At 40.0% G+C, this 13,445-nt stretch overlaps 1 long non-coding RNA gene across 1 annotated transcript; it reads left to right on the top strand.

Annotated features, from left to right (window-relative positions):
• Positions 1-4,763: 4,763 nt before the first annotated feature.
• On the top strand, positions 4,764-13,214 carry LOC120323739. The gene is made up of 3 exons (XR_005564534.1): positions 4,764-4,786; positions 12,260-12,345; positions 12,979-13,214. It is a non-coding gene; the product is annotated as an uncharacterized LOC120323739 (long non-coding RNA).
• The last annotated feature ends 231 nt before the right edge of the window (positions 13,215-13,445 follow it).

The following is a 13,445-nucleotide window of genomic DNA, read 5'->3' as shown; positions in this document are numbered from 1 at the left end:
GCAAGGAAAACCTCCATTAGTTGTTGAACGTGGGTGGGAAAATAGATGAGGAAAAGGCTGAGGTACTTAACACCTTCTTTGCCTCAATTTTCAACAGGAAGACAGGTTGTCCTCAGGACAACTGGCCTCCAGAGCTGGTAGAGACAGGAAGCCAAATAGCCCCTCTGTAATCCAGGAGGGAACAGTTAGCGACCTGCTGAGCCACTGGGATCCTCACAAGTCTATGGGGCCAGGTGGGATCCATCCTAGGGTGATGAGGGAGCTGGTGGAAGAGCTTGCCAAGCTGCTCTCCATTGTTTACCGACAGTCCTGGGTCACTGAGGAGATCCCAGATGATTGGAAGTTGGTGAATGTCACACCGATCCGCAAAAAGGCCTGGAAGGAGTACCCAGGAAACTACAGGCCCGTCAGCCTGACCTCAGTGCCTGGCAAGGTTATGGCGCAGATCATCCTAAGTGCAATCACACAGCACCTACAGGATGGACAAGGGATCAGACCCAGCCAGCACGAGTTTAGGAAGGAAAGGTCCTGTCTGACCAACCTGATCTCCTTTTATGATTGAGTGATCTGCCTGGTGGATGAGGGGAAGGCTGTGGATGTGGTCTATCTGGACCTGAGGAAAGCCTTTCACCCCATCTCCCACAGCATACTCCTGGAAAAGCTGGCAGCCCATGGCTTGGACAGGGGCACTCTGTGCTGGGTTAGGAACTGGCTGGAGGGCCGGGCCCAGAGAGTGGTGGTGAACTGTTGATGGTTGGTCACTAGTGGTGTCCCCCAGGGATCAGTGTTGGGTCCAGTTCTGTTTAACATCTTTATTGATGATCTGGATGAGGGGATTGAGTGTACCATTAGCAAATTTTCAGATGACACCAAGCTGGGGGGAGTGTCGATCAGCAGGAAGGCAGAAGGGCTCTGCAGAGGGACCTGGACAAGCTGGAGAGATGGTCTGATTCCAGCGGGATGAGGTTCAACAAGGCCAAGTCCCGGTTCCTGCACTTTGGTCAAAACAATCCTATGCATCGCTACAGGCTGGGGACAGAGTGGCTGGAGAGCAGCCAGGCAGAAAGGGACCTGGGAGTTTGGATTGACAAGAAGCTGAACATGAGCCAGCAGTGTGCCCAGGTGGCCAAGAAGGCCAATGGCATCCTGGCCTGGATCAGGAACAGTGTGGACAGCAGGACCAGGGAAGTGATTCTGCCCCTGTCCTCAGTGCTGGTGAGGCCTCACCTTGAGAACTGTGTCCAGTTCTGGGCCCCTCAGTTCAGGAAAGATGTTGAGGTGCTGGAGCAGGTCCAGAGAAGAGCAACAAGGCTGGTGAAGGGACTTGAGCACAAGTCCTGTGAGGAGAAGCTGAGGGAGCGGGGGTTATTCAGCCTGGAGAAGAGGAGGTTCAGGGGAGACCTCATCACTCTCTATAACTCCCTGAAAGGAGGTTGTAGCCAGGTGGGGTGGTCTCTTCTCACTGGCAACCAGCAGTAGGACAAGAGGGCATGGTCTTAAGTTCTGCTAGGGGATGTTTAAGTTGGATGTTAGGAAGAAAGTTTTTACAGAGAGAGTAATCAGACATTGGAATGGGCTGCCCAGGGAGGTGGTGGGTTCACTGTCCCTGGAGGTTTTTTAAGATGAGACTGAATGTGGCACTTAGTGCCATGGCCTAGTAACCCCAGTGGTGTTGGATCAAGGTTGGACTTGATGATATCAGAGGTCTTTTCCAACTCGGTCGATTCTATGAACCATGAACAGCAAGCAGACAAAATAGAACAGTTTGACATAAGAAATGGTATGTCCAAACTATCTGGCAAGTACTTTCCATTAGGGAATATGTTAATAGAAATGATTACTTGCTCATAGTCAGCTTGAAGCAAAAAAATGAATTTGTTCCCAGTCAATATACACTCACCCAGTTTTAATTAAATATTTGTATGGAATGAGTCTCTTGTTAGCTGCCCTGGAAGATGTTCATGAAAACAAACATGCAGTATGGGAGATAAACAAGACTTATTAGGAATATGCACATGCCTCCAGGGCTATGATCTTACTGGCATCACAGAGATGTGGTGGGATGGCTCCTATGAGTGGAATTCTGGAACTGATGGGTTCTTTAAGAAGGACAGTCAATGGAGATGAGGAGAAGGTTTCACCTTCTATGTCAATGACCAGCTGGAGTACATGGAGCTCCACGTGGGGATGGATGAGGAGCTGACTGAAACTTTAAGGCTCAGGATTAAAGGAGGACAGGGACAGGTGACATTAATAGTGGGAGTCTGCTACAGGCTGCCTGACCAGGAGGACAGAGCAGATGAAGCCCTCATAGACAAAGAGGAGTGGCTTCATGTTCACAAGCCCATGTCTTTATGGGGGACTTCAAACACCCTGATATGTGTTGAAGGAAAAACATACCAGGGCATAAGAAATACAGAATGCTGGATTATATATGTAGCATATTTCACCATTCTATGATTTTTCCCTCCCTCCTCTCCAGGTTACTCAAACCAGCATGTAGCAAGACCTCCTCACTTTGCTAAAATAGGCCAATGAGAAGCATCATAACAGGGTACTTCTGAACCTGTCACTAGACACAAGTGAAGTCACAGAGAGAAAGTGATGCAGTACTACACTTTGAACAAACTGGCAAATGACTTACAAGAACAAAAGCAATCAGAGTTCTACCTCTGGCAACGAGAGGCATGAGAGGCAAGTGACCTCAGGGTGCATTGTTTCTGATGCCGACTTTCCTCTCTGCTGTACCATACCAAGCTGATGATGAAGTACCAAGGATATCTGAAACAGCTTATGATAACCTGATCTTTCAGCCTTGTGATTAATCATCTCCCAAGTTCCATGCATCCACAAGTAGCAGCACTGTGGGAGGTGCTGGTAAGCATCTTTTGTCTTTGTTTGTTTGTTTGTTTGTTTTTCCCTTTGGTGATGAATGCTACAAAATCTTTTGACTTTGAGTGCATTTTTGCCATGTAAGAAAAATGGTGATGAGAAGTTAAATCTTTCTTCTAGTGAAGAATCAGTCTTTCTGGGCATATTTTGAAAATTTGTTTTCTCTATTACAACTTTCATTTAGAGGCTACCTTTGTACCCTAGTAGAAAATAAGGCTGCATGTCACCTTGGGAACCTGCTTTTCAGAGAGGAAATTATCTTTCAGACACATGCCTTAGCTTAGTTTTGCTGTGATGAAGTGGTAACGCAGAGGTGCTGGTCAACAGGCACTGAAATCACAAATCTAGCTGAAACATATTTGTTTGCAAATTTACAGATTTGTGAGTAGTGGAAGAAGATGCAGCAACTATCACTGCCTCTCACTTATGCTGGTGATGCTTTTAACTGGTGGTATCCCAGTGGTGGTGAAAATGCAACTGCTGTCAGAAACAAGAGTTTTGTGGAAATAGGAGTAGATAAGTGTAGTTCTTAGAGTGACAAGATAGCTGAGTGGGATAATACTTCTGAGGAGTTACCTATTCAAGTGGGATCTCCTAAGGGTCCACAGTCTCACTCAGCAAGGATGCAGGAGGGTGAAGGGGGATGTGAAGATATACAAATTTCACCATGACTTGCCAGACCCAGGCAATGAGTAGTCACAGGGTTTTATTAAATACTGTATTTGCTACTTATGCAATCTCCTTCCCTCCTCCAGCAACAGAAATGTGGCAGCAGTGCCAAAAATGGAAAATGTGAATCCAAGATTGACCAATCACAAGAGTATCTGCCACTGGGACATTAGAGTAGGAAGCTAAATACAGTGCTAAGTTTAACTCTTTAGAGGAAGTGACCTTCAGTGTATACTGCAGAACAAAATTTTAAAGGGTTCAATTTTAAGCACTATACAGGAAAATCCAACTTGTAAAATACTGCACTATCTACCCAAGAAAATTTGCAAAATAGTTTTAATATCTTTATTTCCCAGGGCTCTTGCAGTTAAGGTCAGTAATTGTATAAAGGAAAAAATATAGAGACATGATTTGTCTCTGGAATGATAGAATATCATATGTATGGTGTACAGAGACACATTCAGACTGAATTCAAATGGTATACAGGAAACGAAAAGGCATATTAATCTTGTATATTTTAATTATTGTTTTACTGACTCACATTGGCAATAATGTCTCCATAATTCAATAAGTCTCAATTCAGTAGTTCAGTCTTAAATCTTGGAGAGCTGGTAGAGATTTTAATAGAATTCAGCAATTTAGTCGATATATGAGAACTGAGATAAGCAAATTAAAATCTACCAGAGATCGGATATAAAATTACAGACAGTATAATTTTTGATGGGCCATGACCTCAGCAGCTAGAAATTGTCATTTCTCTGTGAAATTAGATGAACAGCTAATGAGGCCACTACCTTGTGAACTTTGAAATGATAAACAAATAGTAATGCTGCAGGACAGGCAAAGTAAGTTATTTCTAACATCTGGAGAACCTGATGCAATTTATCTATAAATTCCACATAAACTCTTTGAATCTGCATATATTAGTATAAATAAGAGTAACTAAACTCAAGGATTATTTCTCTCCCAAAGGCATGCACATTTCTTAGTGACACAAATATGTATAAATAAATATAATACATTGCTAATCACAAGACAACCAACCTATCTTATGATTTATGTCTTGAATTCAGGTGGCCGAGTAAATAACTTAATCTTATTTATCCCAGTGATATCTGAGGTAAAATATACTGTGTTTTCCTTAGCCATCAATGAAATGATTGCTTTTCTTCAGCAGGAAATGAAGAGTGGCAGAAAGATCTGAACACGTTTGGACAGTGACTTTGTGAGTATGAATTCTGTCTGCCTTTCTTTACCTTGGGCATAAATGTGTGGTCAGGAGATTCCCTCTGAGCTTTTCTTGCCGAAATCTAAGGTGCCAGAACGATGCGCTGGTAAAGCTTTGACTGATGGGACAAGTTTTATCATGAAGGGTGAGAGATATATGTTTAGCAAAGGACAGAATTGGCAATTAAATGCATTTTATCCTGTGGGGATATGGGTAATACAGACTTCATGCACTTCTTGCTCTATGCAGCAGGTGATTTTTGATTGACATATTGCTGCCAGTTTTAGGCACAATTTTTTGCAAGCAGAGGATGATTTCGGCTGTCTCTGTAGGCATTTCCTCTGAGTATTTGGAAGTTCCTTACTAAATGTGCATGTTTATATAATCTTTAGTGCATTATACACGTACTTAATGAAGTGTGATTTTTTTTCAGTAGGTGCTTATGATAACTATTTCTCCAGACAGGCAGTAACATATTTGGGTGCTCAATTATATTTGTTGTCCATATCACTCAGCTCTGGAGTTATTGAAAATGTGGAAAGAACTGTATTATCAAAGATGTAAAAAGTAGTGTTATATAAATCCAGACTATAAATAAATAACTCAAATTTAAAATGAAAGATCAGTGATAGCAGGTTATTTCTTTGACTGGGAAAGCTAAGTGGGGTGGGGAGGATATGGACAACATTGGAAGTACTGGAAGAATCTTTATTTGCCTGTTCAAAAACTTACTTTCACATATTATGAGCAAAACAAAACTGAAACTCAACACAGACGCAGACCAAACCAGAATCTTCTCTTCTCAACCCCTTCAGACTTTAAGAAGCTGGACAATCTCAAAGTTCATCAGTCTTTTTTCTCTAAGAAAACCACAGATGAGGGGAGGGGAAGCAAAGTCAGCATCCAAGAACTTAATGACTGTGTTTCCTCATTGCATCTACCTTAGTCTCTTGGTGTAGGTAGATACAGATGTCAAAATAGTGTGATACAGATGTCAAAATAGTGTAATACAGGGGTGAACTGGGTCTACAGTTTCTATACCTGATTTGGAATGTGTTTTAAGATTACACACATGTGTAAATCAGGAGTAATGCCTCAGAAATACAGCTTTATGAATACATAGATTCTGTGTATTTCTATTCTATGGATTCACTGTTTTCTGTGTGCTTCCACTTCATCGGAGAAACCTTGCATTTCCACGCTGCTTCTATTTGCCTTCCCCAGTCAAGAAAGCATTTAAGGCCAAATTTACCTTTATCTCTGTATTTGGAATGGCTTTGAACAGAAGCCCTGGTCAATGGAATCACATTAGGAGAAGCCAAAGATCTGTGTCATTCCAGAGTAGAATACAGAAACTTCTGTTTGAGTAAGGCCATCTTGGGAATGTCAGGAATATTAGTTTTCAGGTTTCCATCAAACACTTTTTAGGCTGCTTGAGTCAGAGGAATAAATCCTTTGCCTATTTCACCACAAAGAAACAGGAAAAGAAGGAAAAGCTGCTTACCCAGAAAACAGATAGACTATGCTCAGAAAGTCATGCCAGATGCTCTGCCTGCATTAGTTACTCCCAGCAGGGCCAGATGCAATATTCTGAGAACTTGCTAAAAGCTCCAGTGGAGAAACACCAAGTGGGATGCGGTGGGCGAAGAATTTGGTTCCTTTGAAAAACGAAGACTAGACTTTCATCAAGAATCAACTCTTAGGCATTTCTGCAGACCTGTTATCTTCCAGCTTTCAGTTAAGAACTGCACTTCCCATCGCCTCCCAGACAGCTAGGAATCTTTCCTACTCTGTCATTTTAAAAGACTTTTATGCTGTGTTACAGACAATACATAGAATGGCTAAGTATAAAATGGAGAAATTCTTACCAGCATTACTAAAACTTAGTCAAAACAACATCAAGTAAATTTTAATACTGCCTTGCATCGTTACTATTGATTACCCTTTCTACTTGCTAACTATTTTTTAATGGCTAGATACCTCATACAGTGAAAAGAATAGGAAAAAAAAATCCACTTATTTTTCTTTACTTAGTTTTCTTGTTATTTTACCTATCATTTTCAGTCCATCATGGTGTTTTACTTCCTGGGTTGCAAACATTCTCAGTCATCATTTGGATACAAATGAAGCAATCCCTATTCATTTCCTGATATGGAACACATCTTTGGTAATGTCAGATCTTGAAAACTCTTTAAAAAGAACTTAACTTTGAGAGTAGAGCAACAGCACCATGTTACTGGAAACCATATGATAAATATACTGAGGAGAAGCTAAAAATACAGAGTAGTTTAGAATCTTTATCTTAGTAATACTGGCCTTTTTCTAGGGAGATTTTCAGTTCTGTTCCATCTGCCTATATCCATTTTTACCATACTTACCCCTGTTTTTAAAATAAATTTGGCTCTCTTTTTCAGGTTTCTTTTTATTCCAACCCCTAAATATTGTATCCATTTGGTTGCCTACACAAAAGTCCCATTTATGTGAAGAGTCCTGTATTACCCTTTAGTTAGGGGCAGTATTGCAGATTTTCCCCATTACTTCAAAACTTCAAGCTACAGTAGGCTGTGCCTATTTATTTCTGAGTTTCAAAAGTAGCTACATTCTGTTCAATGAGACAATGTAATCCATGGGAACTTTGCTACATAATCTTGACATCTAGTTGTTTGGATCAGTATTAAAGTCCTTCCTTTATGTGGTACCATTCTGGGTTTATGAGCATACAGATGATAATGAGGATAAAGAACTTAGAATCTAGTCTTTGGTGCACAACTCCTGATCCTTGTCCTGTGCTGTTTCCTTCTTCAATCACCTCTCTTTCATGTTTTTCCTAACTACGATGCGCTGACTATGAATCAGTTACAGAATAATAGCTATTTTACTAGAATCTCAAGTAACATTTCACAATGGATAGTTTACAGCATGAATTTACTGTGTGGACAAAAAGAATCCATCACCTAGCTGGGCAGAAGGGAAGGAGGCTCAATCCACCTTCATTGCCCACTGAATTACTTTGTTTCCTACTCAAGTGAAGGTAGAAGCTGGGGGAAGCAATCTCAGGAGCTGTGACAACACCTTGACTGCCTGGTATAAGACTCTTACAATAAGAGGAGTGTGAGCTGAGGGTCAGGTGAGGAGGACCATAGCTTTCTGAGGTGTAATGGGACTGTGCTTTGCTCACAGGGAGATACAAATCTTCACAACAAGATATTCCTTATAGTAGTGAGATGAATACAGCGAAGAGCAGGTGTACGTTTTACCCTTTGCTACCTGAAGTCTGCACTCCTCAAGACAGCTAACCCCACATTATCATGAGGACTGAAAGTTGTTTTGTGCTATTCCCAGCTTGTTGTGATATATACTGCTTTTTTGTTGACTCAGTCCATTGATTTGGGTTTTTTTTGGTGGGAGGTGGGGTGGATTTTTTTTTTCCTAATAAGGTAGGCATTTTTTCACCTTGAAAGAAACAGGAATGATCCTGTGATGAGCTGGCATGCAGTATTGAAAGGAGGAAGAAAAGCCTCACAGCAGCAAAGTATGTGTCTGTATATACAAAGTGAACATTACTCTGATTACAAGATAGGGAACAGAAGAAAAGCTACTTCTTTGAATCTATAATATTGATTGAACAATCATAATTATAGGCTTGTGCTGTAGCAACTGAGATTCCACAAAGTATTGTAATCACAGATGAAGGAATACAACTGGCATTTGAAATACTATCTTCACAAGTAAAGTAGTATCATAGTAGCTGGCCTTTATTAATTCAAAGTTTTCTCTTATATAGCTAAAAATAAAACAAGAAACAAAGAAATAAGCAACTGATTAAAATACTTTTATCATACACATACCAGGCTTAGCAGAAGGTGATGTAGAACTGAAATAATGCTGGATCAAATGTTCTCCTCTGCCTCTGCATGGCAACAAGCCCTGCCAGGCTCTGAATTCCCCTGCCCAGAGCAGACACTGAACATCAGCAGACACTGTCGGTCCACTTGATATGTGCTGTAGCAGAATGAGATACGTTATGGAGGACAAAGGAATGCTTTGTGGTTGTAATCCTTTGACTTTGTTTTATCCTCTGAAAACAGAGCAAGCCATTTAGACTTTTTTTTAATAGGAGAATCTAATTCTACTTGCACGTGAGCAAGGGGAATTGGAAAGAAAAAAAGGCAAATTACTGTATTGCCACAATTTGAGGCCCTGCTTTCCATTTTCAGGATATATTTAGCAAAAAAGCATAGGGCTTTCCAATCATATGATTTTTTCAAGAGTAGTAGGAAAAAATAGAACACAGTAAGTGTTCAAACTTTAAATAATTGAGGACCTGTACCAGCTGAGCTGATGTCTGGTTCATAAAAATTATCTTTATTTTTGTGGAATAATCCCTTAAATTTATCATGAAACTAAGGTTAACTGATTTAAATTTTAAATTTAAGTTATCTAATGGTTTGAATTTGTGGATTTGTGCTGAACACAGGGTTGATAATACAGAGATCTTTTTGTTATTGCTGAGTGGGACTTACACAGAGCCAAGGCCTTTTCTGCTTCTTATACTGCCACACTGGTGAGGAATTTTGGGGTGCATGGGAGGCTGGGAGCAGACACAGCCAGGACAGTTGACTCAAAATGACCAAAGGGATATTCCAGACCATATGACACGCTCAGTGGGAGGAAGAAGAAAGGAAGGATGTTTGGAGTGATGGCGTTTGTCTTCCCAAGTCACCTGCTTGCCTATGGGAAACAGTGAATTAATTCCTTGTTTTTCTTTGCTTGTGTGTGGCTTTTGATTTCCCTATTAAACCATCTTTATCTCAACCCATGAGTTTTCTACCTTTTACCCTTCCGATTCTCTCCCCGATCCTGAAGGCGGGGGAGAGAGCGAACGGCTGCGTGGGGCTTGGTGTCTGATTGGGGTCAAGCCACACCAGAAATGTATGTCTGAGCTTAAGCACAGTGACTAACTGGATTTTTTTCCCCTCCTGTTTTGGTTTGGAGCACTGTATCATAAAAACTTGCAGAAAGCAGGTGTCAGGCTGCTTTGTGCCGCACATATGGCTGCTAGGACATGAAGCTGTTGGTTTCTCTAACCTCAGAAGAGCAAGGTCAGCTCTCAGAACAGGAAGAAAAAGGAGTATTGGCATTGCTTACACTGTGTATTTCCACTCCTGCTCAGACATACATGAACAGAATCTATGCAATGGAAACAGGAAAATATAAAGCTTATAGTATAACCCTTGTATTTCTTAATAATTAGCAATTATGTATTGCTGTGCATAAATACTGCCTTCCTCATGAAGGCATATGTAACACGAGCTTGAAATTTTGACGTGGAATGAAGCTGGATTTTCTTGTCTGAGGATAACTTTCAAAATGAATGACATCCATGTTAATAACAAGAGACAGTGCCTAAAATTTCCATCCACAAAGAAGACTCCAGGATGGATCAACTGAAACATCTGTGTTCAGTTCAATCCTTTATTTTGATGTCAGTCCTAAGAGAAATAAAGGAAAATTTCCAAAATAAAAATTATTCAGTAGTTTGAATACAAAATTTCTCTTTAGTGTGTATTAATCCCCCTTTGCTTCCCTATTATGGAAACTTGTTTCCCAGACAAGTGTCCAAAAAGCACACTTGAAAAGTTCAAATCTTTAAAAGAAAAAATATTTTTCTCAAACAATGTTTTTTATGACTGTTAAGAATCCCCCAGGGAAATGGGAAAATTAAAGCTACACAGAACTGAAGATGCATTCAAATTCTATTCTAACATGAGTGTTTCTAAAGCAGTCTTTATTATGATATTTAAATGCCATACATGAAAACCTTCATGCACTTCTGCTGAAGGTGGAAAGAGAAGCCATCGGTATTAAGGTCTACTTATTAACCTAGATCTATAATGAACACTCCCGCTAAAATCAGCAAGAATTCACTAAATCTAGAGCATATTAATGAAGGCGGTAGAAATAGATGTGCAGTTGTTTTGCTGACTGTGAGCTTTTCAAGGTCTGCTTTGAGGCACTCCATAAGTGTTGCCTCATATGCTTCCAAAGTAGGCTGGTGTTAGTGTTGGAAAAATTAAATAAGTCTTGAGAGACAAAAGAAGAGTTGTCTGTTATGACATTTCTCTCAACTGGAAAAGAGGGAGGAGAACTGGGTTAAGCCAGCTCTATGTCCTTGCTAAGAGCTGCAGACAGATCATCAGCAACCGATGATGATCAATCAACAGCCATAGAAGTGTTGATTATTAGGGACCTCTGAAGGTTGTCTACTTCAACCACTGCCAAAGCACGATCTACTTCAACCACTCAAAAGCATGCATCTCCATATATTTTAGCAATGATTTTCTGCAGCCAAGTAAGAAAATCCTCCAAAAATCATCATCATTTCCAAAAGTAATTTATTCCAGTGCTGCGCTATTCTCCTCATGAAGAAATTATTCCTGTTGTGCCATTTGGACCTCTCAAGCTGTAGGTCTTAGCCATTTCCCTTTATTTTATACTGTCTGTCATTGCTGAGAAGAGGTCAATTACACTGTCTTTTAACTGTTTCATGTGGTTGTAGGCTATTAGCAAATTATCCCCTAGTCTTCTCTTCATCAGACAAAGTTCAGCTGTCTTAGCAGGCAGCTTCTGAGGAGCAGCTCTTGGCTCCAGCTGCCCTGACAGCAATCTACTAGACCCTCTCCAGTTCCTCAGCATCCTGTTTTAATGGGGAGGCTGAAAACAGGACACAGTATTCCAACTGCAGTCTCAACAGCAATGAGAGGAAAGTTCCACCTCATGTAGCTCAGCACTAGTTTCCTTCATTGATAGTGACAGCATAGAGTTGGCTTGTTTGACCTGGTTCTGACTGAAATAGGTCCATTTTAGCAGGGCTGCTCCTAAACCAGTTCTCTTCCAGCTGTGCTGACAGGTAGGGTCACCTCATCCCCAGTGTAATACTTTGGGCTTTTTGCTGAGCTTCTTGAGGCATGTGTTGGCTCAGTCTTAAAGTTTCTAAAGGTCTTTCTGGATGGAACCTCCTTAGAGATGTGCTGAGGGTGTGCTCTCTTACTATCAAGTCTGTTGATGAAGATATTGAACAAAAGGGACCATACTACTTACCTGTGGTATACTTTGCTTCTTAACCATCAGCTCAGCATCAAACTATTGATTTTGTTTGGGTTTTTTTCCCTCCATTGAACCTGTTGTGTTGCAGACAATTTACAATCTAGGGTTGATATCAGTCAGTTAAAATACTGCCTGTGTATTGTCTTTCTTTGTAGCATAACGGTGATATTTCAATGGTATCAGATTTTTTAAGTCACACAATATTAAAATCTGAAGACTAACCAGAGTGGTTCAGACTGCAGATTAGTGTAAATAATTTTCACTATTTTCCTAGTCTTTTAATGCTATATAAAAACAGATTATATCTGAAATAATATTGATTAAAATTGCTCTAGTTAAGCTTCTTCAGTGTGCTTATTACAGATGCCTGTCCAGATGTCCCAGGACTGCTGTGATGAGGCTTGCAATGAAATGAAGCATTCCTTACTGATTTTAAATAATATGATGAGGTGAGTTGCTTGCTCAAAAATTCAATTTCCCTCTGTTTTACTTCTTCCAGGATGATGAACTGAGCTATTTCTTCTTCTATAATCTAATGTTGGTGGGACAGAATTCAACTTTTCACACCAAATAGGATGCTGATATCATATTTAATACTATTTTTTGCCAGTAATACACAAAGGTCTCAAAGCTAACAGCCCTAAATTTTTTCTCATATCAACTGTGCTTTTCAAAAAGGCAACTACGAACTCCAGAAATAGTTGTATTTGCAGTATTTAGTATCATCACAAACACTGTTCAGAAGGATTGCTTAGCTACATTTCCACTTTCTTCTGCACTTCTACCTGTTCTTAAAAAATTGCAATCTATTAGTGTAAGAGTAACTTTGACAAGCCAGAAGATAGTCCCTTAGATCTCAAAAACCACTTGTAGTGGGATATTTTTCCTAAAGTATAGTGCTTTTCTGAAATGAACTTACATTAAAGAGGGAGTTTTTCTCACTACATTTCTTGTAGAGCAGATTCCCATCTGCTAATTTGAGTGACACAAATACACTTCACCGTGCTTTATTCCTGTTTGCCCTGCAGAGGTACCACTGCTGAGAGATGCTTTGATTTCTTTTTCTTGTACTTTATCAACAGAATTGTTTAAGAAGCATCCATGGAACATATCAGAGGCAAGTGAAAGGGCAACTGTTACAGAGAGCACAATCAGAAACTTCTAGACCAGAGAGAATACCTCAGGATGAGATTCAGCAGACGACATTTGGCTAATTTGTATTCTTGAAAAAGAACCTATCAGGATTATGAAGAATTTAATAAGAAAAGAAGAAAGGAGAGATTATTTTCAAACCAAAAAATCTGCAATGAATTTATGAAGATACACTAAACTAAGCTACTCAAAAAAACAGAATGACTTTTTTTTTTATTTTATTAGGAAATGGTAGGATTTATCAAAACTTAAATTCTTCCTAGAATAGGATGAGAAATTTAAAGAATGCAATCCATAGTGAAAATGTAATCTTGTGAGTAAATGCGCATCTGAGTTTTGTGTGTGTTTAAAAACAAACTGTTTCAACTGTATCAAGATGCTGTGATAACTTGTTGTC

The sequence above is a fragment of the Pipra filicauda genome, unplaced genomic scaffold (genome assembly GCF_003945595.2).
Source record: "Pipra filicauda isolate LSUMZ 115617 unplaced genomic scaffold, ASM394559v2 scaffold331_size1881853_pilon, whole genome shotgun sequence".
Taxonomy (NCBI): Eukaryota; Metazoa; Chordata; class Aves; order Passeriformes; family Pipridae; genus Pipra; species Pipra filicauda.
This window is presented reverse-complemented; position numbering and strand designations above follow the sequence as displayed.